The sequence below is a fragment of the Plectropomus leopardus genome, chromosome 13 (assembly GCF_026936395.1).
Source record: "Plectropomus leopardus strain MGB_pleo_1.0 chromosome 13, ASM2693639v1, whole genome shotgun sequence".
Lineage (NCBI taxonomy): Eukaryota > Metazoa > Chordata > Actinopteri > Perciformes > Serranidae > Plectropomus > Plectropomus leopardus.
Window position 1 is genome coordinate 6,199,786 of NC_142188.1, and position 25,490 is coordinate 6,225,275.

At 38.6% G+C, this 25,490-nt stretch overlaps 1 protein-coding gene across 2 annotated transcripts in view; it reads right to left on the bottom strand.

Moving 5' to 3' along the window:
• Window positions 1-25,490, bottom strand: part of bmpr1aa (bone morphogenetic protein receptor type 1Aa) — a 64,362-nt gene that overhangs the window by 35,244 nt on the left and 3,628 nt on the right. For both annotated transcript variants that reach the window (XM_088086283.1, XM_042501610.2), the window contains exon 2: window positions 4,546-4,653. The gene's annotated coding sequence lies outside the window, so the exon portion shown is untranslated. The remainder of the gene's footprint in view (window positions 1-4,545; window positions 4,654-25,490) is intronic.

The following is a 25,490-nucleotide window of genomic DNA, read 5'->3' on the forward strand; positions in this document are numbered from 1 at the left end:
TGTGTGTGGGTGGGTGGTCTGGTCAGTGACTGGACTCTGTGAAAGGAGGCAGGATGGTTTCATCCACCGTGTCGCCTTGGAAACTGCAGCCAGGCTGCAGAGCCGCTCACGGACAACACCACGATATAGGTGGTCCCGTGTGTGAGCACGTGTGTGTATTTGCCTGCGTGTAAGTTTGTGTGTAAAGATGACACAAAAGAGAAACTGAAAACACAGAAAAAATAAACACAGATTCACAAATAGGACAAACACTGAAAAAAAGGCTACCAGATACACGAAAACAGAAGTAAAAGAAAAGACAGAAAGACATAAAGACGCAGGGAAAGACAAACAGCCTCTCTGTGGACACTCAGGGCTGTGACATCAGTTTATTTTCTGGGTTTTTGACCTCCAAGATGTCCACAAAAATAGGAGAAAGTTTGGACAGAGAAAGGGTGATGAGTTCAGGTGGAATGATGCCATCTAATGTGAGACCACAAGACGAAGGGTGTGTTTTTATTTTGTGTGTGTGTGTGTGTGCTGTACAGCCCAGGGCATGGGCTGTGTGTGTGTGTGTGTGTGTGTGTGTGTGTGTGTGTGTGTGTGTGTGTGTGTGTGTTTACATAAGTCTGCCCTTTGATGGTTTCAGTCTAACCTCTTGGATCACAGACTCAGTATCCTCTTTTAGTGTTTCCCCTGGATGAACTGCAACAACGCTGCCACCTGCATCAATTTTAAAAAGTTTATAATGTTCAGTTTATGTTAACATGTTTGGAAATGAGTAAACTCTCAACTACTTCCTCATTTACATCCAAATATTCAAGTGCTTTTAATGTTTGATCACTTAAAATATCATTTAGAAGAAAAACATCACCACTAAGAGCTCTGTGCTAACACATTAATGAATGAAGTCCTCGAAGTGTTGACAAAAACTGAAACAATGTACCTAATAAAGTGGAGACTGTAAGTCGGTATACATCTGGTACTAGCATGCTTTTCTGCCTCTTTTCACACCTGTGTATATCATGCATCTATAGCTGACAACGGGATATTTTAACGGTGCCATAACTGTCTCAGAAAATACTGTGGTTTCAAAATATCACTTTATTACACAATTATTATCATTATTATTGTCATTATTACTATTATTATTATTATTATTATTATAATAATCAGTCAGAATGACCCTTAAAGGAATGAAAACAGAGGGGTCAGCTTTGGTTAAACAAATGTTTTATCACTATAATTAAGACTTAAAACCAAATTGTTAAAGAAAGTATGTGTGAAAAGTCTCCCTTTAGAAAATAACAGGTGAAAATAAAAGGTGAAATTCTTTGTCCAGTTGCTTTTTCTTTTTCAATATGTACATCAGTAAATGCATAGGATATAACTTTTATATCACTGTATACCTTAAACCAGTACATCGCTGCGACCAAAGTGCTCAAATGTTATGATTGCTTATGTCTAGAAGGTCAAAGTAGTCCATCACATGATGCGTCTCGCCACAAAAAGACTTTTTTTTTTTTTTTTTACAGACATTGTGAAAGAGATGTCTCATGGATATGTTTTCATGGACAAAATTTCCAGGAAGATTAGCTGGTGGCATTGGCATCAGTGAATGGGGATCCTTTTAAATCAATAAATTAGAGATCACATCATAAAGATATGTGGTCAAATAAATCACAGACTACCTCAGCAAGTTGTTTTAGTGCTCAGATCTCTATAGCCACATTTACACTGCCTGTTCAAGGCGTGAAAATCACGCCATTATGTCGCCTCGCCATTCTGTATATATAACGTCCAATCGCAGAAAGGAGGGAACAGAGTGGTCACACCTCTGAACTGGTAACGGACGTGGTAACGCTGCTGTAACAAGGTCTGTGTTTAACGAAAAGCCGGAAAGATGTGACCGTGGGCGGCACCCACCGCGAAAGAATTAAAAAGCAGGTGTTAGCAGAGTGGCTAATACAAAGAAGAACAGCGGTCAGAAATGTCCACGAACTGGGAAAACAGTGAGATTTGGGAGCTCCTTAATATCTGAGCAGAGGACAAGATTACCCGCCAGAAAAACTACATGATTATGATTGACACGTTATGCCTTTGTCACTGTTTAGAAAGTGATGCCAAGGCATATATAATAAGACACGCTACAATCTGACGCTTGTGTGTTAAACATCACGCCCGTCATGCCTCCTTTAATCGCTGGATGCCACTTTGCCGTGTATAATCACACACTGGAGCAGAATGATGCTGCCGTCGGTTGTTTCTGTGTAAAAATGCAGTGGCGGTATAACAGGGGAACTTCATTGCGGCCCTGTAGCGCCATCTCTGTGTACAAGCGGCGTGTGTGTCTTGGTGTTCATTTACACGTATTTATCGCTGTCCACTTGTGATCAGATCACCCAAGAATCAAGTTAATAGCAGGCAGGGCTGGCTCAATACCAGATGTCCACTACACGATCATCACTGCCAACAGAATTTGCGATTACAATATTATGTGATATTTATAGAAATTTAAGAAAAAAAAGTAATAATACTGTAATTCAAATTCATCTTTAACTTTGTTCATTGTGAGTTTAGTGTATGTAGATAAAGAGGAGACACGCAAATGATTCAAAGGGCGCTGGATTATTCACACAATGTCTTATTAATATTATCAACATGATATCAATATTTAATTTTTTCAAATATCAAAGTTATCATGAATATCGATAAATGTGACACCACTCATACCAGGTATAAACAGGCTCGCAGTATAGAGTGACAAACAACTTTTTGTAATATAATCTGCAGCTGTAGTTGTAGTGGATTTGGCGCCAGGACTTCAGCCTGAAATCATCTGTGTTTAAAAACGCACTGCAGTCGAGTCCTGTCAGTGCGCCAGGCTGTGCTGTAAGCTGAGCCGGGCCGATCTGATCCGAGCCGGGCTGCAGTGTGCGAGTGAAGCGTGCAGGGCGCTGGGTGGGGGGGCGGAGCTGCTGAGAGACATATGGGAGTGATTTTGTGCTGCAGACTGGCCGGCTCTGTTTGAAGGTCTGCGAGCTCTGAGACTCAGACACTTGAGTCACCTCAAGTCCTGAAACAAAAGGCAGAAATCTGTCTCGTTTCAACACGCAGTCACGGACTTGTAGAAAACTCATCAGCAGTGATGTAAACTGACTTCATCTCAGCTGACAGACCAACTTCACCCGTTTAGATTTTACCTTTCGAAAGAGTCTGAATGCCAGTTACAACAGACACTAAAAAAATGAAAATGAAAACAGCTGCTAACTTATCATTGAAGGTTTGAACATTTTATATGACATTATAAAGTCATTTACAATTTCTTAACAGTCTTAAGTGTTTTATGGTCAATACTGGTAATCTTTCAACATTGCATATTTTAGAAGTGCATCTTAATGTCATGTTTTTACTATTTTGTACTACAAAATTACATTTTACTGTTGGAGACGACTTAAATCAGGGTTTCTATTAATATTATTAATAAATTATTTTGATAATCAATTCATCATTTGGGGTCAATATTAAAGAAACATTACGTAGTCCTATATCATTTTTAAATATACATATATTTTTATTTCTTTCTTCTTTTTATATTTTTTTACTTATCATTTTTCCATAGTTGAGCCTCACAGCAAAAGCATTTCACACGACTGCACGTGGAAACCGCAGTGACAATAAACATCTTGAATCATGAATCTTTAGGTTTTGATTAATCAGAAATTAATACAATTGTTATCAGCATACCCATGTACATGCCTAATAGCCCACAAATATAAATGTTTCCAATACATAAAATCTAATAATAATAAATGAAACAATTAACTTAAATTGAAGAAATATCAGAATATCAGTCTGCCTGCATATCAACAGATTTCCAGACTCTTCTATTAATATAGAAAACAACATTCCAAGACTTTCCAGGATCGACAGACACTCTGTGAACCAGAAAACAGAAACCGTCACACACGAAGTCTTTCCTCACATGAAGGCATGACTTCACCTTTTAAACACACACAGATATCCACACACACTTTCTCTTTGCAAGGCATAACTTAACCTATATCTCACACACACACACACACACACACACACACACACACAGACGCAGCCTTCGGGCTCAGTGTAATCACAGCTCTTCCTGCTCTCCTGCTCTGTGGTTATTAATCAAACCAGATGACAGCTCAAATGACCCAATCACAGCCTGTAATTAAAAGCCAGGAAGCCTCCTGATTGGCCGGCTTTGCCTTCAGCACCGGGGGTCAAGGGTTAATCTCCTCAAAGAGCAGGAGGAGGGGAGGGAGGGGGTCGGCGAATCAAGTTTTAAAAAGGAGTAATCACTGGTGTCCGTACCACAGAAAAATAATGTTTGTTTATGTTTCTGTGTGTGTGTGTGTGTGTGTGTGTGTGTGTGTGTGTGTGTGTGTCGATGTGCGTGTGCATGTGCATGTGTGCTGGTGAGACAGAAAGCCAACCAGTAATGTTTTTCATGTGACCACAATAAACATCCTGCAGACGTTACACACTGACTGCAGGGAACTGAGCTGGAACAGTGCGTTTCCATACCTGACTGGTGGCTCCATGGTAGAAAAGTGTGCGTGTCGGTGCACGGCTCCATGGGAAATGTAGTCCTGAAGCAGAGTGAGATCATCAGATTCAGACCAACATCACAACCTGTCAAAGGAAACAAACATGTTATTATATTTCAGTAATTATCTAACACTTAGTGATGACTTTACAGGCCTGATTATTATGCTGTTTGTCTTTGAGGTTTTAGACAGGACAGAATAGGAAGATACATTTTGGTATTTTCCAGGGAAGTAATGTATCACTGGTATTATATCAGGTAAAAATGTAAGAACTTATAATCAGCAAAGCACACCAATACCAAAAAATCTGGTACAACATTTGGCATGTACCACAAAGATGGAAAACATGTCTAAATATTTCTCTTTTTAGAAACCACTGATACGAAATCTTTGTCCTATTAAGATGAATATAGCTACTTTGAAATTTAAATAGTAAGATTTTGTCATGGCTCTCCATAAAAAACCTAAAGAATCAGTTCCTTTAAAACCCCTAGAATCACTCAAGGATGGGGATCATTTAAAAATAACAACGCCAGCAACAATACACTTAAAGCGATACTGATACAAATTGAGTGTTTAATGGAGTGCAGCCATACTTTTTAACATTTTGTTGGCATCTCAACAAGCTTAATAACCAACTTTGTCAAGCACACCATTCAACTTCACAACACCAAAGACTGTATGGATCGTAACTGCTGCTGCAGGCGTGTGAGCTCCATGCCCTGGACAGTTGTGAGAGTCAGGCTGCACACACACAGTGACAGAGCTAACTATTAGAGTCACATGGCTAAAGTTACCTCACAGTTATTAACTGGTTAAACAAAAGAGACGCGCTGCTTCAGTCAGTTTACTGATATCATTGAACGGCTCGATGTTGGATGTTACCAGCTGCTCTGTATGCTTATGTTAATGGTAGAAGCTAAACTGACAGTTTCCAGAGGAGATCAGCTGCGGAGACAGCAACAACAGAAAGTCTGCTGATCCAGCGGGAAGCTCGGACGGTCTGGGATCAGACCCCGGCCACAAATGGGATATAAAGCAAGTATCGGAATAAACAGGATTTGATACTTCTTGGTAAATGGTATTTTGGCTGATACCTTAAAGGCATTCAGTCCTACTCAACAGGACTTAAGAGAACCTTAAGGTGCCCTACAACCCCATCAATATCAAACAGAAATTTCCTTAAGACCACTTGAACACCTTTAAGGATTACAGGAACATTTTTAAAGTCCACTAGATCATTTACACCCTTGAGGATGCTGTGTCTCCTCCTCTCCTTGACTCCTTGCCTTCTCTCAATGTCACCTCAGATAAAATGACTAATGGACTGATATGAGACTACTCAGGGATTAGTAAAAACTTATAAATGACTTCCAGGACTCTTTATGGACCAGTGAACATGCTTTGAGACTCCTTGCATCCTCTGATGTCCACATAAGTCCCCTCAAGGACCAACAAAACCTCCTCAAGCACTCCTGGGCATGAATCTGCTGCACCATTAGATCAGTGTTGTTGTCAGTGTGTTTGCAGCTGGTTGCTGTTTGTACAGAGATAAGTGGAGCAGTGCGGCTGACAGTCGCAGGCTCTTTCTCCTCCTCGTCCCCTCCAACACAGAAGCCTCTTTCTCTGACAGCACAGAGCTCCTCAAAGGAGGCTTTATTGAGTCCAGGAGGCAGACGTTAGGAGAGTGAGTTAATATTCACACCCAGAGAGAAGAGAGGAGAGTCAAATACTGACCAGCGGTTTATAGAGTCCGAGCAGAGATACTGCAGGAAGCTGTTCACACAGCAGCCAAGCTAACAAAATAAAACTCCTGACATCAGAATTTAAAGATGCTACACACAAGGAGGCAGCAGACTGTTTACAGCAGTTAATATTACTGCAAACAGAGCTTTATAGACACAGAGAGAAAGAGCAGAGCAAAGCCACATCCCTAAACTTTGTCTCAAACAGGGCTCTGTGTCTCTGTGTCTGACTGCACAGCAGACTCCAAGACAGGATTTTATTTATTTATGTATTTTTTTTGAATATCATGACTTCATTCTCAACTTTCCAGATATGTGGGCTATGTTTTGAATGTGCAGACAGTTTTGAATATGAGCAGAAAAGCTGCTTAAGCACACAGGAGCTTAAGTCCAAACTTTACGTATTATTGTTCTTCTTTAAAACACCATGGTATTTAATTTTGAATCGAGTATCATGTAGTTTTGGTGGTATTAGTACCGACTGTTTGATGTTTGGTACCGTGACATCCCTATATCAAATTATTCCAGGGATGCACAATATTGGATTTTTGCCCATCTGCCATTTTTTTAAACTTATTTTGGCCAATTTCTGATGCTGATAACAATATATGCACATGTTTTTTTCAACTAACAGCTGAGAACCTCAAGTTTCTCCTGTAGTGGAATGAACACACTATGCCTACTCTTATTGTGATGGCCGACTGGTGACAGAGACAGACATAAAATACAATGCTTTTCAAAAATGTACACAATAATTGGGCAAAACTATGAAACAACTTTAACTTAGGTTACATAAAACATGCCATATTTATTCTTATGTAACAAATTTTAAACAAAACATCCCACTAGAACAAGCCTCGATGATGCTCTCCCTGAGACAATCTTGACGGTAAGTAAAACCGGGGCAGTTTTCACCTATTTTAACAAATAAAAGTTGCATAAAGCGTCAACTTGTCTGCCTGTCATATCGACAGAAATGTTGATTTTGGGCCAAAGCCAATACTCCATTTTAAAGCAGTCATCTGCTGATACTGATGACGTGCTGATATTTCTGTGTTATACTAACAAAAGCACTTTAAATTTTTAGTAACACAGACTCAAACAGGTGGTACGATCTGTATGCAGAAGTAAACAAGCCACAATCATTGCAGCAACACCTTACTTATAAACTTATAAATGAAAAAAAGGGGTACATGCAATACCTTTTGCATGTGTGGAAAACATAATTAAACCAATGAAATAAGAATAATGATCAAAAAATCATTTCAACAAAACATCTCTTTTCACCTGCAAATCCTAAGAAGCTGTCTCTCTGAATGTCTCTGGACCAGAGAACCACTTTTTAAAATCTTAATGCATTTAAATTTTTTAATAAATGGTAGAAACAGTGCAAGATGTCAATGAAAGTTTGATGATTTATGACCTCTAAACTGGCAAGTTAAGTATTTAACACACGGCACTTAAAAATCTAGACTGTCAAAGGTGATACCGTCTCCTGACATATTTGCTGCAAACATAAATTTTTATATATACTTACAATATAATGCATAATAAAGTGAAATCTACACTTGTCCTGAGGGTGGCACTAGAGGAAAAGTCATGGCCTCATAAAAATCTAAAGGGTTGATCCTCTGGAGGACAGGAACATCCAGAGTAAACTCGATGTAGATCTGATCAGAAACTGAGGTGATGACAGATGCACGTGCATGTGGGCCGAAGTTTTGGACACACAAACAGGGAGAATAACTGACTGACACTGCAGGTCAAAAAAAGGATAATACTGCTGTCTTGAGGTCAAAGGTCAGTAATGAACAGCAGCTCTTCAGCAGGGTGTGGAGGACCTGAACCCGCCTCCACAGTAACACCACCCTGCTGCTGCCAAAACCAACACACTCAGCTGGAAAATGTACTCAAGAACAGTGTGGAAAACTGTGTTGATGAGTTGACCAGCAGCTTCAGCGTGTGTGTGTGTGTGTGTGTGTGTGTGTGTGTGTGTGTGTGTGTGTTCAGCTCCACCTCAGGGGAGGAAAAACGGCAGCGGTGGGGATTCAGCCGCTGAGTTATTATAGAACAGACGAGGAGAAAATAGATGTCCGAAGACGGGGGCTGAGCGCGGTCACGAGGTTGGCGAAAAAACAGCTGCTGCCTTCTCTTTACAACACACACATATTCACTCACACACACACTCACACTCACACACACACACACACACACACACACACTTCATTTATGGACAGGGAGGCGGTGCCAAGAAAAAGAGACAGACGGAGGGAAAAACAGATCTCCCACACACGAGGGTGAGCTGAAGTGAAGCACAGCTCTGCTCTGCATCCAACTATTTTTATGTGAACGATGATGAATTCTTACAGCTGAGTGGAAACAGCAAACAGCAGTAAAAAAAAAAAAAAGGGGGGGGGGTCCCTCCAAAATGTAGGGAAACGTTCTGGTTGAAATATAATTTATGCAAATAATAGACTAACAGGAAAGAGAAGCACTGAAAACACATTTATGGAGCAGACGGTGTCATTTTCTATCCATCAGCTTCTGCACGTACTGCAACATATGATCAACTTTATATTAATTCTGTAATCATTCTTATTTTTCAATAAATTAATTAAGAGCAAAATGTAAATAAATACATATGTTCATGACAAGTTAAGGTGTGCTATGACCAGTGTTTGGTTCATTACTCACTAAAGTAATGTATTACACATTACTCACTATTTTTAAAAAATAGTAATGCATTATTTTACTCAATTACTTCCTGTATAAAGTAATTTGCTGCACTACTCTTTGCATTACTTTGCATTGCTCTACAAAACTGCCCCAGACACATTGTTTCGTAAATGCCTCAAAATAAAGGTATATGATATATATAATATTAGTGTAAGGGCACACAGAGGTCATGGTGCAGTCTGGGTAGGATACAGTGAAGGGGAAAAAAGGGATGCATTGGTTTCATTTATATTGAACAGACAGACACAAACCTCTTGGTGTGGACTGAGGGAGCATTTTACCCACTGGCAACTTTAAAATGATTATTTCTATTGTGAAAACAGTTTGCCAAACACCTGTGCATCACGCCGGATTTACACTGAACACTTTCCCTAAAGGGAACAGATGAAAACAGGCAGTGAAACTGAAAAATATTTGTTATGAAATCAAACTCAAAGTATTTAATTAAAGTTTGTGCTTTTAGTACATGTTGCTAACAGCTTTCGGGATCTTCCGCTTTTGAACTTTTGGTCCGCTTTTCACGCTTCAAATGTCAGGTTAACCGATGCAGCCAATGAAAATTTTTTGTTGCACTTGACAGATTTTTGGTCAAATATGCAACCAAGATGGTCAGTGTGGAGCGCCGTTTCCTGTGCTTCACTGCATTTCTTTGCTGTCCAAGGAAGTTTAAAATGTAATAAAATCCATTTAATCTGCAGAGACAAAGTGTGTTTTATCTCCGTTTTCATTCAGTGTTTCTAATGAGTACTTTACGCCAAATTCTAAAGAGTAAAAATCCTGTCATACAACGAGCTGATGACAAGTGTTTTCTGCACCAACAGTCCACCCTCAGTGAAAGCTGCAGTAGCATTGCGGTGGGATGTTTACACTCTGAACACACCAACCAACTATTTAAAGGAAACCCAGCAGTGTGAGAGAGACACGGGGAAACCTGACGCTATACACTGACCTCATCTTTACTCGTCATTTCTTCTGCTTTGTCAGACTTTCTATTTTACCAAGATGTGCTCGTTATACTCCACACTTTGAACTCAACTTCAAAAAGTTACATCTGATAGCTTTAAAACACAACTGTACACTAGATTAACGTCACTTTAAAGTTGAAGGAAACTCCCTCCACAGGCGGAGGTCGATGCTTACACAATAGACGAATTAGCACAGGCCGCAGTAGTCTAATTTTTCCCGCCATAGTCTCGATGGAGTGGTAATTAGGAGCAGTATTAAAGTGCACCGTTAGGTTATTTATAGCACAGTAGAGGCAGAGAGGAGCAGCATGTCAGGCACATTTAAAATGAAAGTAAACCGTTCATACTGTTGGACCTAAACCTCTCATTCACTTCAAAAAATCTGCAAATATCTACTCTCATCCATTGATCTGATCAACTGTGAACGTATTGATATATAAATTACCCATGTCATGACTGACATTCAGCTGCGAAGGAAAAAAAAAGAAATCTGCTTGTTGAGCTGCATTCACGGACCTGCAAAAAAGTTTGATATTAGAGTGCGCTGCATTCAGTACCCCCAAAAATGTTGGATATTAGAGTTTAAATGCACTACTTGTTACCTGGCCCATTTAATCATTTGCTGAAATATCACTTTAATTCAAAATCATCCAACTATAAAAATAACCAGATAAAAGCAATTTTCAGTACATTACAAGACAAACCAGATTTTTGTGTTTAAAAATAAACATGTCACCATCAAATATGAGCAGGAGGACTAAAACTTTAGCATAGTTCTGCCCTCCAGACTTTTACAAACCTGCACTGGCAGGGTGACATTGTCTTACTCGCTGACAGTTTTTACTGTTTACTACGAAAGACATTTTGCTGCCATTCCTTTGCCTAACAAGCCAGAAAAAAATGCACAAAAAAGGCAACGTTTGGTCATTTCCAAGTAAAATCTTCCCCCACATTTCTGTCCGTGTGAAACCCAGTAATTTTAGCAGAAAGTGACTGGAGATATTTCCAGAGTTCCTCAACTGTTTTGAAGCGTGAACTGCTTGGAGGCAGCTGATGGTTGAATGTAAATTCCTTAATGTGTTGGAGCGACGTGTCAGAAGAAGGTGTGAAACCACAGTCTGACAGGAAAGCTGTGAAACCAGTCCTCCTCACGTAGGGAGGGCAGGCAGGCAGGCGGAGGTATGCAGGCTGTGATGGTGCATAAACACACAACTGCAAGCTGAGACTGACAGCAGAGCTCGAGTGAACAAACACAGACTCGTATTCTCAGAGCTCAAACCTGAAGTTTGTCAGCAGTGGAAAATCTTTTTCTGCTGTCACTGCATGTGCATCTGTCTCCACCGATATCTATAATTCTTTCAGTATACAACATTACTGTAAACTTAGTAAAGCTAGGTATTGAACTGTGGGTCAAATAAAAATAATTGCACATCACCTATGACTTAGGGAAGCCCTTTGACACAGAGATGGTACTATAGGGCACTAGAGTCCCTTACTTAACAAAAATAATACTTACTAGCTTTGACAAATATAGCTAAGCCAAAGCAAGAAGTGTTTCCTGCCTTTTCCTGCAAAATAAATAAAGTCAAACAATAATGTCAAACTAAGGCACGACAAAAATTAAGGTAGAATTAAACGAGATTTGAGGCAAAAAAACATATTAGAAGCAAGAAGCAATTTAAAAACATGAATGAAAGTAAATACAATTAAAAGAACAAAAGCAATAAACACAGAATATTAAGAGTAACTGTGGTGCCTTTGCATTTTGCATCATACTGCTCCAGTGAGTGATTTTAGACAGCATGCTGGCATCACAGAAGCAAAAGAGGCATCACAGGCATGACCTATTACACAACAGCAACGTCCTCTGGAGTGACATATCACAAACGCCTCAGCAGCACTTCATAAACAATCAAAATGGAATAAAATGTCAATAACAATCATTTACTCTCTTTTATATGGCGTCTGATTTCATCCTCTGCTCAGAGAGTAATGAGCTCCCGAATCTCATTGTTTTCCCAATTAGCAGACATTTATAGCTGCTGTTCTTCTTTGAGTTAGCCTTTAACTACTGCTAGCTGCTTTTTAAATCCCCCGCAATAGGTTGCACAGAGTCAACACGTCACACCTTTCCCACCTATGATCTTGTCCTGCCAGCTGTTCCTTTTACATAGAATACAACTGTGCACGGTCAATACCTCTGTTGCCGTCTCAAAGGCAAAGACAACCCAAAACACAGTCTTAACCTTTTGTACAGAATGGCAAGGTGGCAATAATGGAGCGACGTTCCAGCACAAATCAGTGATAACAAGGAAAATATTCACACTGATTATTTAACTATAAAATGGACAGAAAATTAACTGACTATATCAACTTTAAGATTTTTCTTGCTCGCACTGCAGCAGCTCTGATTGTTGCTGCCATCTGACCAAAACTCTAAACTCTGACTTGTTTATCTTACAGCCTTGCAAGCAAACTCTCTGCTCAAGCCTGTTATCAGTGAAAACAGAAAAATATTTCACCGCCTTGTCTTCAAATGTGCCTTTTTTAAGCATTTTCATCCCCATGTTTGAGTCATTGACAGTGTCAGAAAATCTCATTTGTTTTCACAGACATTTAAAATTAAAGTCTCAAATTCAAAGATGGATTCACCTCACGTGCAGTAAAAGGCAGGTGTAACCATGACATCTGAAGGCCAAAAACATCAGTTTGTTTCCTTCTCGGTGTTGCCATTTTTAGTCCAATAAGAGCACCTTGTTGCTGGGAAACATCAGAAGATGTTCTGCATCCTGTCAATCACATAATTGTGAGTTTCTAGCAGGAAGACCCTCCTACATTTTCCCACAAACAGCTACTGCAGGCCAGAGTCTTCAGTGTGTGGTGTGTGTGTGTATGTGTGGCTGTTGGGTTGCACGGCGGGCTGGACTCTGGCAGGAAGTGGAAGCGAAGCGTTCAGATTCTGATCGCAGCAGTTAAAGCCGCTGGCTTTCCCAAAACCAACAGAGGAAGACGAGAGCAGAGGGACGAGTGTGGAGGCTGGGAGGAGAGACTAATGCCATCAAAGTCAACCAGCAGCCAGAGCTAATTGAAATTAAAGACCAGAAACGAGGAAGCGGGGAGGGAGGGAGGGCTGGTGCTGCTTTCACAGGAGCCCAGGCGGAGTGGGAAAACTCATCGAGGAGGCAGATATTTCCTCATGGCTGCAGCCTGCAGGGCGGCCAAGAATATAAAACAGTTTGGCCTGAAAACATCCTCCTGCAGTGTATCAGCCTGGTAATGGCTGTTCAACAGAGCAAAGAGTCAGAGAAACGTCCAGTAATGCACAGTTTATTCGAGCAACGGTTATAGCTTGATTACGCCACTTAATCGGACTACTGTCATTATCCCAGTATAAAAGCACCGGGGGAGAATCCGTTTATTGACCGAAGTACGTCCGACTCCATACAGCAGGTGAAGATATGCCCCCTTTCAGCTGGTTGCAATATATGTTATTGACCTAGTCACAAATCCTAACGGTTTATTTACAGTAACTAACCTTAAAAAAAAAATTCTCAGTTATATTTAGAATATTTTAACAACTTTACCTTGCCGTAAAACAGCCCTAAGCAACGGGAATTTGAAGCCTTTGTATCAAAAACACCAGACTCAGTTGAGATTTCTCATTTTACTTGACCAAATGGTGATGATATTGATATTGATTTTTTAGGTGGCTAAAATATGTTTTCATGTGGACCTGTCCACAGCAGGACATCGCTTACCTTCCACGTTGTGTTGTGGGACTGTACTTCATTTTTCAGGGGAGTAGGGTGGCTGGGGTGTAACTTTTTTATTTAAAACAAAAAATACTACCTTGTCAAGTTTCATGTCCTTTAGCTAAGCCCAAATTAAAAACACAAGTCCCTCCTTGTTGCTTACATTTTTTACACTTCCCTTATATAACACACCATCTTGGTTTCCTCTGACAACAGTTTTGAGTCAGTTTCCTTTCATACCGATGTTTGAGGTGCCTGATTACCAGTCATTTTTACTATTTGAAATTAGCAAAATATTCAAAATCAGGCTTTAAATTACTACTTCCCAACCTGGGTTTTTTAAATTATTATTATTAGTATTATTAAACCTCAAATCTTGAAAAAATCTCAGAGGATAAGGGCTAGGTAAGGACCTAATCACAAGCTTTGTTCGCAGAGCCTTCACTCTCTTCACAACATCTCTGTTCTTCATTAGAAAACTATGCAATTAAAACAATCACTGAGCTCACAGAACAATTGTATCAGGGAGAAGAAAACACTGAATCTGTCAACTTAATAGGTATAGGTATAATACAGAGTATTGTAGCGTCAATGGGCTTTATAAATAAAATATATTTAATTGAATTTAGTTTATCAGTTGTTCTGTACTGTTACTTTCACACAATGAATATAACATAAAATATGTTACTTATTCAGGGGTTGTCAGTTTACTTAATGATCTAAAAGGGGCCCCTTAAGGAAAAAAAGTTGCCCAAATGCACATTCAAGTTCTCAATAACCCACTTGTAAACCAGTTTTAAGCCGATCTGAAAGTCTCTCAGTTGTACTTCTGTAAGCACCAGATTATCAACTGTACAAAAAAGGGCTAATTTACACTGAATAGGCACTTCAGCTAAACCACAGAAGGCTATTTGACTGTTGGCCTTTACAGTCTTAACATGAAACAAAGATTTTCATCCCACTTAGGTGCAACTACAGCTACAACAATTACTTATTTAATTGTTGTTTTTTTAATAATCAAATCATTATTTTGGTAATTTTTAAGCAAAAATCCAAATATTTCCTGAGTTAATGCTTCTTGAATAAGAGAATTTTTACTTTGTTATACATGATAATAAAGTGACTACTGGTCAAATTGAACATAAAATTTCAAGACATCACTTTAGGGAAGTTATATAGGGCATGTTTCGCTATTTTCTGTCTGTCTTTTAACAATTAATTAAGCAAGAAAACAATGGGTAGACAACTCAGTAATAAAGATAATAGTCAGTTACTGCCTTATTAGCAAAAAAATCAGGCTAACTCTACAGCGACACTATTTTGCTCGTGTGGATAAAGAAATTCAGCGTAAAGTTGGTCAGACGGTTTTATCCAGATAGGGGGGAGACAGCTCTGTTTGTGGAGATCTGACAGCGGGTTCAGGGGTCAGGATGGAGGTCAGGGGCCACCGTCACTTCAGAGGGATCACTGCACCTATCAGGCCGGAGGATTACGAGAAAGGAAAAGCAAATCCCCCTCAAGAATGAAGAAGGAACTCAGGATGTCTGAAGACCTCCATGTTGTAGTGCACTGAAAACTATAACTTTTAAGTTTGAATAATGAAAGACTTCCCTTTAATTCTAGCAATTTATTTTATTTTGGAGAATAATTTCTTATTGCACAAAGGGTTATTACCAGAGTTTTTAGCTTGTGTAACTTTTACCAATTCATGTTTGTCTGTCCTGATATGATCCAGAGATTTGTAACTAACAATTTAATTTCCTGCCAAAACACAACGTTGTTTCATTGACAGATTAATTATGAAATCTACAAAGATGTTGTTGTTTTTGCTTGACTCATAACCCGTAGACATGTTCTGTTACATTGGAAAAGCCCTAATCCTCTTTCTGCCACATCCTGGTTGTCTGATTTAACGTCCTTTTTATCATTACAAAAGCTGAAATACTCCCTGATCAGCTGATCTGCCAGTTTCTACAAAAGATGGCGGCCCATCATTTCCTATGCTAATACTCTTAGTAAGCATTTTGACCGTGTTTCCTACTGTGATCTTCTCCCAGTTCTTTTTTAAAGTCTTTATTTTATCTTTTTTATTATTATTATTAATTTATTTTTTGTTATTTTTGCATTAATTGTGTGTGGGTGGGGTGATAGGATAAGGTGCTGTTTTGTTTTTCTGTTCTACCACACTACTAAGAGGGTTTTAAAAGGAAAAAAACTAAATTTTAACAATACAAACAAACAATATTGGTTCCTGATTAAAAAAAAAAAATCTACTCGGTTGTGGTGGCCCTCCATAAATAAATGAATGTGTGGGAAACACTGATGATGTGCATCAAAAGTTTCTCTGAGACCAAACTGACCTCCGGGTGACTCAAACTGGACAACAGCCAAAACACAGCTCGAGATATTCACTACAAACTACTATAAAGCCGTTGCTCTGTAATGTTGTGAAGGAAGAAGTAGTGAGCTCTAAATAAACATCTGATTTCACTCGTGTGGTTTGGTCAACATGTCACATTTTTGAACTCTCGAGGAATGCTGTCGTGTCCGCTGCCCTTCGCTGCCGTCACATGACCACGCAAAATCACACATGGCCACAAATAATCAGATTTTCACAGTGGGTGCAAAAAAAAAAAAGGCAAGCCACTGACAGACTTCATCCCAAATGCCCGCCATTAGAATAAGGGGAATGTTTTCTCTCCTACACCGAGCCTCTGTGGTGAGGTGGATCTGAATTATTCACTGGGATGGGTTGGGGGTATTTAAAGCAGAGATCAATACCATTAAAGGACAGCTGGAGGCTGCCGCTGGAGACGGTGAACGTGGAGGCTGCTTCGACCTTCAACTGTCAGACCAGAGGCAGAAGCGTCACTGTTTGTTTGGCTGAAAAAAATAAACTATTTTGACATGAAGGACTGAATAGAAAGTATAATGTTTGCATGGTATTTAAATTTAGCCATTAAGGTGCAGTGCAGAGCAGAGAGCTACTGATTTAGATTATTGAGTAAAACTATAATTTAACTTTCAGCAGGGAGGAACATTTGTACTTTAATTTAAGTAAACTTAAACCAGTAAGTAGTACAAATGTTAGACAATGTGAGTGTTTGCCAATGTGCATTTTAAAGAGCATGAAATAAAAGCTGCTTTTACACAGAAATCACACTGAAGAGCTGCTACAAAGTCCCTTCTTGATGCCTCCTTTGGATTTTTACACAGGCGGCATCATTTCGCTCCAGTTTGTGATTATATACTACATGGCAGCATCCGTGATCAAAAGAGGCATGATGGCCTGACTTTTAACCCACAAGCACCTGCCTCTAGCGTGACACAAAACATATGTGTCTGCAGTGCTTTCTAAACAATAACAAAGGCATAACGCGTCAATCACAATCATTTACCTTCTCTGTTATATAGCGGCTGATCTCGTACTCTGTTTGGAAGGTAAGGAGCTCCTGAATCTCATTGTTTTCCCAGTTTGCGGACACTTACGGTCGTCATTCTTCTTCTTTGAATAGGCACTATGCTAACAGCTGTTTTAGTTAGCATAGTGGGTCCCACAGTGGGTCCCACACTTAAAACAAAGTCAAAACATCACACTCGTGCCGCCCATGATCATGTCAGAAGGCTTTACGTTTTACTCAGAGCTCATTATGTCACTGTTACTACCTCTGTCCCCTCTTTGATTTAACGTGATCGGATGTTATATACAGAACAAAGAGGCGGCATAACAGCGTGATATTCCTGCCTTGAACAGCATAAAGCATGAACATACATCGATTGTGCCTCCTATCTGACCAACAGCAAAAACATCAATCCGAATACATCTGCAACGAATTCGAAACAGAGACTGAATAAGTAGGAGATATATAAAGAGAAGAAACCTCTGAAAAGTTTTCAAAGACCTACTGCCATCTAATATTTACCAGTTCTCCTGCTTGTCTGTGACATCAAATGCACACACCAACAAAACAACACACACACGCACGCATGCACGCACGCACTCGTGGCAGCTGACAGAAAGAAAGACTCGTTTGCTGGAGTGGTGTGTTCACTGGCGGTGGGAATATCGCCTATATTTACAGAGTTTACCCTTGTTTGAAAAACCATGCACGCGCTAATTTGGGTGGGAAAGGTGTGTTTGTTCAAAGTAACAAGATTCATTTATATTTTGGCACTTTGGAAAGAATAATGTTTTACATAGTACACCTTTCTACCTGATTTGTCAATATTTTAGGGAAACCAGTTAATATCAGTAGATTAAAATACTTTTAAAAAATCTGTATTCCAAAACTTTGCAAATAAAGCAACATAAAGCCAGAAAACAAAAGAACAAAACCATTCAACACAGATCACTGCCATTTCTGCTGAAGCCACAAGTGTCTTACAACTACACTAACACAACTACCAGGGCCACCCCGCTGATTTTACCTCCAAAAAACACATTTTACTGATTCCTAGGTTTGATCCTCAGCTTTGGTCGCCTCAAGAAACTAAAGTCTCCCTAAAGCAGTTTCACCTTTGCCACACATCCAGGAGAATGAAAACACACGGCGCAGGATATAAAATATCTCTGCAGGGATTGAGGGGGAGGTGAAGGAGGTGAAGAATCGTCCCTCTGTGTGCTCAGCTCCCCATTTACTGCCTTTATTTATCTGCTGTGCTGCAGCAAAGAGGCTGGACGTATGGAGGAGGAGGAGGTGGAGGAGGAGGAAGAGGAGGAGGAGAGGGGTGGATTGCATGTTTTCCTCCCCGGCTCAGCCACTCTGTCTCCAGGCCGCCGGGGGGAGGAGGGGGAGGAGGAGGGAGGCGAGGCAGACAGAGGAGAGCACTGGAGATGTGAAACCTGATCTCCTTTCCTACCTCCTCCCTCCATCCCTCCTCCACCTCCACTGCCACCTCGCCAGAGAGCCTCCGAGACTCCCTGAGTAATCTGATCCTCAGCCTCCAGACTGGAAACACACTCCAAGAGAGGGAGAGGTGGAGGAGGGAAGAAAAGGAGAAACAGAGGAAAAAAGGGGGATAGAAATAGAGCAGAGAGAAAAGAGAGAGATCCCTGAGCTGAGAAACACTCCCAGGAGAGAGAAAACTGAGAAGAAGCAGACCGGGGCAGGAGGGAGAAACTGAAAAGAGGAATGAAGAGATGAAACAGAGAAGGAGAAAGAGAGGGATCTTGTAGGTCAAGAAACACTGAAAGATCTGCATTTGTGAGCTATTTCTACATCCAGATACCCATCAGTACAACCGCATTATCTGGCATTTCTCAAACCCAAATAGTTATTGTTCGGTAATCATAGTTCGAACATGCAATACGTTGCTGTTGTAAGCTATATCTTTTGCTGTTTCTAATAAAGAGCCAATAAAAGAGATGCAACGTGAAAATGGGAGAAACAGATGTTGAGAACGGAGAGAAAGGAACACAACAAAATGAGGAAATATGCAGGAGAAATGCATGTTGATAGCTTGCAGTATTCTTGTTTGATTCATTATGTACAATTGCTTTAACAGTCAAGCTTTAAATTTTGCTTTTAGCAGCAGAACAATCAATCAAATTTATGTTGCACATTTCAGTAAAGTAAGTAAAGTGCTTTACACTTTTAAATAAGCAAAGATAGATCTTAAAAATGGATCTTACAAAATAGAGTAAGTAAAAACCATACAATTTTGATAGTAAGACAATACATAAAAGCCAGGATTAAAAAGACTTTTAGTTTAAAAGTGTCAAGATGAGGACCATAAAGCTTGTGGCACTGAAGTAAAGAAACTGAATAAAAAGATTAGACAAAAGAGGAAAAGAGGTAGAAATGGTTAAAAGTAAGAATATGGGGGAGACAGAAATATGGATAAAGGCTAAATTATAATAAAATAATCAGCAAATTAAGTTGAAATTTTAAAGAAAAGTTAGTTGCAGCCCTTCATTAATACACCAAAGTACATACATCCATATTCTAACTTTCTAACTGATTTTGTGTATTTTACTGAACCACTTAATCTCTATTAAAATGCTTTGCAAAGAAAGGAGCATTGAGACCAAAAACTCAAAAACAAATCACACAAAACCATTTACCACACAACAAAATTGGAAAATTTGCAGGAGAAATACATGTTGGTAGCTTGCGGTGCTGTCGATTTTTGTTTGATTAATTCTGTAAAATTTATTTCTTGGACAAATCGTGCTTTTAGCAGCAGTTTGAGAACACGATCAGTGAAGACAACAAAGCTGCACTAAAATAGAGAAATTCAATTTAAAAGATGAGAGGAAACAGAGAGAAGTGAAAATTAAAAAGGTGAGAGGGAGAAGAAGTGGATTAAAATAAATACATTAGCCTATTTACACCTAGAGGACTTCAGTTTTACAATGTAACCATGTCCAGATACTGCAAATGTATTTGTCAATACCACCTGTGAAAATCTACAATTCACGATACACGGTTCAATACTACACTATAAAACAAAACAATGTATCCTTTGTGCAAAAATCCTATCTATCAAACACATGTAAGAAGTATGGCATTTAAAAAAAAGCTGTCACAAACAGCAGTTTCAGGCAATTTCTAAATTAAAATACAAAAGATAACAGAAAGACTGAAACTATCAGTGCAGCAACAATACTTTTGGCTTCAGGGAACCTCAGGGAACATTGGGTCGTTTCCACTTCCTGTCTGAACCTGGCTTTCTCACCCAGGTGCCCTCAAAGTTACCAAAATTTAGCAAAGGCTGATTTAATATGAGGCATTACAGCTAGACTTGTTGCCATCATCCTCGTGTTGTAATTGTGTTTTTTTGTGTGTAAAGGGTAGATATTTGCTTCAGTATTCAACGACAAACTAGAGCGTTTAAAGGTTCAGAAGAGTTACATACATGGCGCGTATGGAGAAAAACAAGTACTGTCACATTTGCTGAATTGTTTTTTTTTAATTGGATAGCAAAGTATCAGTTTTTGTGATATCGCCACTTACTGAAATCAGTAATGTGATTCACAATCAGTTGCTTAAGTCTCAGTTAAGTCTTCTTGAAGGGGGATTTATTACAGGACTGTTTTATCTACGTGTACCCAATAAACTGGCAACAGAGTGTATCAATCACAATATCGAAAATGTTCGACAAACTACGTTATGAGATAAATTAGGAAAAGCTAGAAGCTGTGATAAAATTCTAGACATTTCCAGAACTCTGAACTGTTGATTTTCTTTTTCATTTATGATACAATTTTTATGTAATAAGCTCAGACTGTGAGTTTTATTTAAGCATTCATACAATACACTATAACATCAATGACAATCAGGGTGGCCACACGAGAAACTAAAATATACTGTTCCATAAATTCAAACAATTCCCATGACAGAAACGTCTTATTAAGATGGACACACATTTATTGTGTCCTGATATCAACCATGGTGCAATATGCTGATGTGTTTTTACTAAAGAAATGAAAGAGCCAGAAATCACAACATCTACACAGATTTTGTCTATGGATGCAATTAATAATCAAATCTTTTTCGGGACTTTTTCATGTCATAAATATTATCACAACACTTAACACTACAACGTACAAACTACGAGGTATTTTAGTTTGAAAGTGTGTTTCCATGGCAGACTGAAGCGTGTCACTGGATGACACTGGACTCTGCAGCAAAATTTGACCCATGATCAGTTTTTGTTGTTGTAGCTGTGTGTTTGTTGGTCTGAACAGTTTTACTGTCTGATAATCTGATTTATCCAATAACAGCTGTGCCAGACTCCACCAGCATTAGCTGGTCTTTTCCTGGAGACTGGTCTGGTTCCAGTACAGAGGTGGTGGAGTCATCCAATAAGAATAGATCTGCAGCTACAAACACACAGACAGTATAGACTGAGTGACAACACAGACTAATCACTGCATGATACATAATCAGAAAGAGAGATAACATGGCGTCTGTGTCCTCAGTGAGAGAGATGGAGGACAGAAAAAAAAGACATCTGTTAACCCTTGTCCATGCCTGCAGACGAGGGGACGAGAATCTATAACATGACTTTTTATAATATGTCAGGGATTAAAATACTACTGCCAGACTTCTTACAGAAGAAAAAATTGACTTTTGTGCCACTGCTGCTTCACATTTACTGCAGAATAAAAGTCTAATGTGAGCGATGCATTTTTGCCATTTATGGGCTGAATAATAGTGCTGCACAATTTATCAGAATATTATCAAAATCGCAATGTGGCCAGGCGAAATATCCAAAATGCAGGTGCTACAATCTTTTGATAAAAGCAAAATTTTTTGCAACTTACCATTAAAAATGAAGCCTTGTGGTACTAGAGGGATGGCTCGGGCTACAAATTATATCAATGGGTACATTTTTTTCAGGGAACTTGCAGAAGAAAATCTATGAACACCTGAACGTGTGACAGGTGCGTCAGAGGAGGGAGCAATCTAAAAACAAAGAGAGAAACTCCAGCACACTGTCCTGAAACGCATTTTTTTTCAGTAAAAATAAAATGCAAAAATAACCATTTCCACTAAAATCACAAATCATATCACAATCGTAATATGTCGAAATAATCACAATATCTTTTTTGGGGGGCATATCATGTAACCCTACTGAATAAATATTGAAATGAACAAATACTTCGTCATTATAGCTGTTGTGCTTTATTATTACATGACTCACAACAGTAGAAAAAAAAGTACCTATTTATCGAGGCAAATTTTCAACCATTTTCAACCAAATGCATATCTGAAAATAGTTTCTGCACATCAAACAACCAATGAATTTCTCAATACACAGCACACAAATCAGCAAATATTGTGATAAGTGATTGATCATTTAAAGGGCATCTATTAAGCCATTCTGTATTTCGTGTCTGATATATTGCACAGATAGAGTAACAATAAAGGATGTGTGGCCAAAGTTTCAAATAATGAGGTAAACATATGTAAAAATAACCCATTTGAGTAGAATCCTCCGGCTTCAAACCGTTCTGAGTATTGTTTACTATGGTTTTCACTACTCTAACTACATTAGGACATCATAGGGAGCCTGGATTTATTTACATGGTCATCTGCCCAAGGGATCTAACTGCAGGAGTATATTTACACTATGTAGCCTACATCGCTACGTGCTAACGTCAGGAAAACATGCAAACTTGGTTGCAAATTTCTCAGATCATATTCCTGTTTGAGCATGGCCAATTGTGTTTAAAGCTTTTATCGGTGATTTTTCACAACAGAAATTTACACTAGTATTTGTTACAGTCGTTCCCCCAGCTTCAATGACGGTGTAAAGACCTGGAAATGCTGACCAATCAGAGCAAAGAGACGGGCTCTACAAATGACGATCGCGGGCAGAGGGTGAACACAGGTGCTCCAGCACAGACAGTATGAGGAAATTCAGAATACAAGTATACAAGTATACTTTTATACAAGTATAACCCTAAAAATGAGTATAATAGGTCCTCTTTAGGTCATTTTTACAGCAATATTTCTCAGAATTTTCTTCTTATCTGATGTGACAGTAAACTCAACAATTTGGGTTTTTTGACTCTTTTTTTGGACTTGCTCAGTATGTTTCTACAGTCTATAGACCAAACAATTAACTGATTAATCAAACAAACAATTGTAAAAATACAAAACATTGACTTCCAACAATGAGCATATACGTAAAGGAGATTCAAAGTGTGGCGTAAACTCATCTGCTGAACAAATCTGCTCTGAGCTTCTACTTTATTTTGTCTTTTTCTTAAACAATGCCTCCTACAACTCCTTCTTTCTCCCTTTCTGTTGTTGTGGCTGGGCTGGCTCGCCCACCGTCACTCACTCACTCACTCTGTTATTTCTGTAACAGAGATCCTGGGCTTGGCTGAGGAATGTACAGCTGTCTGGCATATGGATAATACTAGATTTTAATTTCTAACAACACCTCCCCCTCTCCAATATGCTCATTCCACGTAAAAGAGGAGGAGGCTATGGACTACAAAGATATAGAAGTGCAGATTGTGTTGACGGTAGAGCTGAAGGTAAAGGACTCAAACCATTTTTTGTCAAAAATAAGCATTTTTTCAACCTTATCATAAATATTCTACAGCTGATGAGTAGAAAACAGGACATCCTTGTAGATGTATATGAAATGCTTCTTGGCAGACATGTTTTTTTTCCTTTATGTATTCACTTTATGCAGAAAATACAAGCCGAGCATTACTGTTTCACCTATTGTGATGCTCCAATGCACAATACAGAGTTTGCATAAATGTAAACAGACGTCTGACAACAGCAACATGTTTACCATATGAACACTGAAACGGGTTTTGCTTGTTGTAATCATTCGTCCTGTTCACAGTGGACATAAAAAGATCTCATCCTAACTAACAAAAATGCAATATATGAGGTCTGTGTTAATCAAAACTGACTAATTTAACTCATTACTCTCCATCAAAGCACAACAGCTAATATCAACAATGGGGAGCACAAAGAGGGAATTTAGTGGTGAAAAAATGTTTAATTTGAAAGATATAAAACGGCTTAAGGCTCACGTTAATTTCAGATAAACTTTGGAATATATTTTGCTTAAAATGAACTGTGGACTTGTATTCCCTGTCTCTTTTGTCAGTATGGAGAGGAGGGATTATTACAGCAAACAAAGGCAAAATATTGCCTTTAGACAGACTTAATTATGAAGTTATCATTCAGCTTGACCAATGTTTACATCTGCAGGCAGCGGCTACAGCTGATGAGTTAACTTTCTATCTAGTGAAGATGGGGGGAAGAAAATCGATTCAGCATTGCATCATGATATTTTGCATGCCAATATTGTATCAATGCAGATACAAAGAATCATTTTTTAAATTATATTAATAATATTGCAGAAAATCAAACGTTTGGTAACTGTCTTTATCATAAAATCAATTGCTAACAAAGATACATTTTGCTGCAATACAAATGACTGAAGTGAGATGAATGAACCAAAAAAATGAATCTGTAAAACAGATGTTGACAAAGTTTTCCCTTGATTAATTAATTTGCAGGAAAAAAAAGGTAATAAATTGCAATATATGTTATCACAATACTAAGCATTTTGCAAAACGTTTAAAATCACATTAATAAAGTATTGTGTCTTAATTGTCTTTATCATATCCTTTCACTGGTATCTATTATCTAGCCTGCAAAACTACATTATCAAGTGCACAAATTTGATCAAAAGACAATTTCCGTGCCCATAATTGCAGATAAAATATTTATTTATGTTTGTACTGCTGTACAGGCTTCACCATACTAAACTGATGTCAGATGCTGTTTTATTCAAATATAGTGTAAAATTAAATATTCTCTTTGTCTACTTGAAGAAGTTGATTGTTTACATAGATGAATACAAAAGCATGTTGGCTGGTATTTAAACTGAGACCTTCATGAGAGCACCATTAAAAAACACAAATATTCTCCCTTTTGGATGTTGTTTCTTCATGTATGTAAAGAGCCTAAAAATGTCAGATTTACAGAACATGTCTACATGATGACAGAAAACAAGCATATTTAACTGAGTGTGATAATCAAAAAAATAATAACCTACTGAGCATGTAACATACTGAAAATTATATTTTTTTGTGTTTTTGTCACCTGGCATTTAAAGGGTTCAAATTTTGGAAAATAATGAATATTTGATATTTTTGTTTAGTACTGATGTTGGTTAAGAAAAATAACTAAATGAAGGTGGAAAATAATATTAATGTATAAGATTTTTTAAAGATTGATT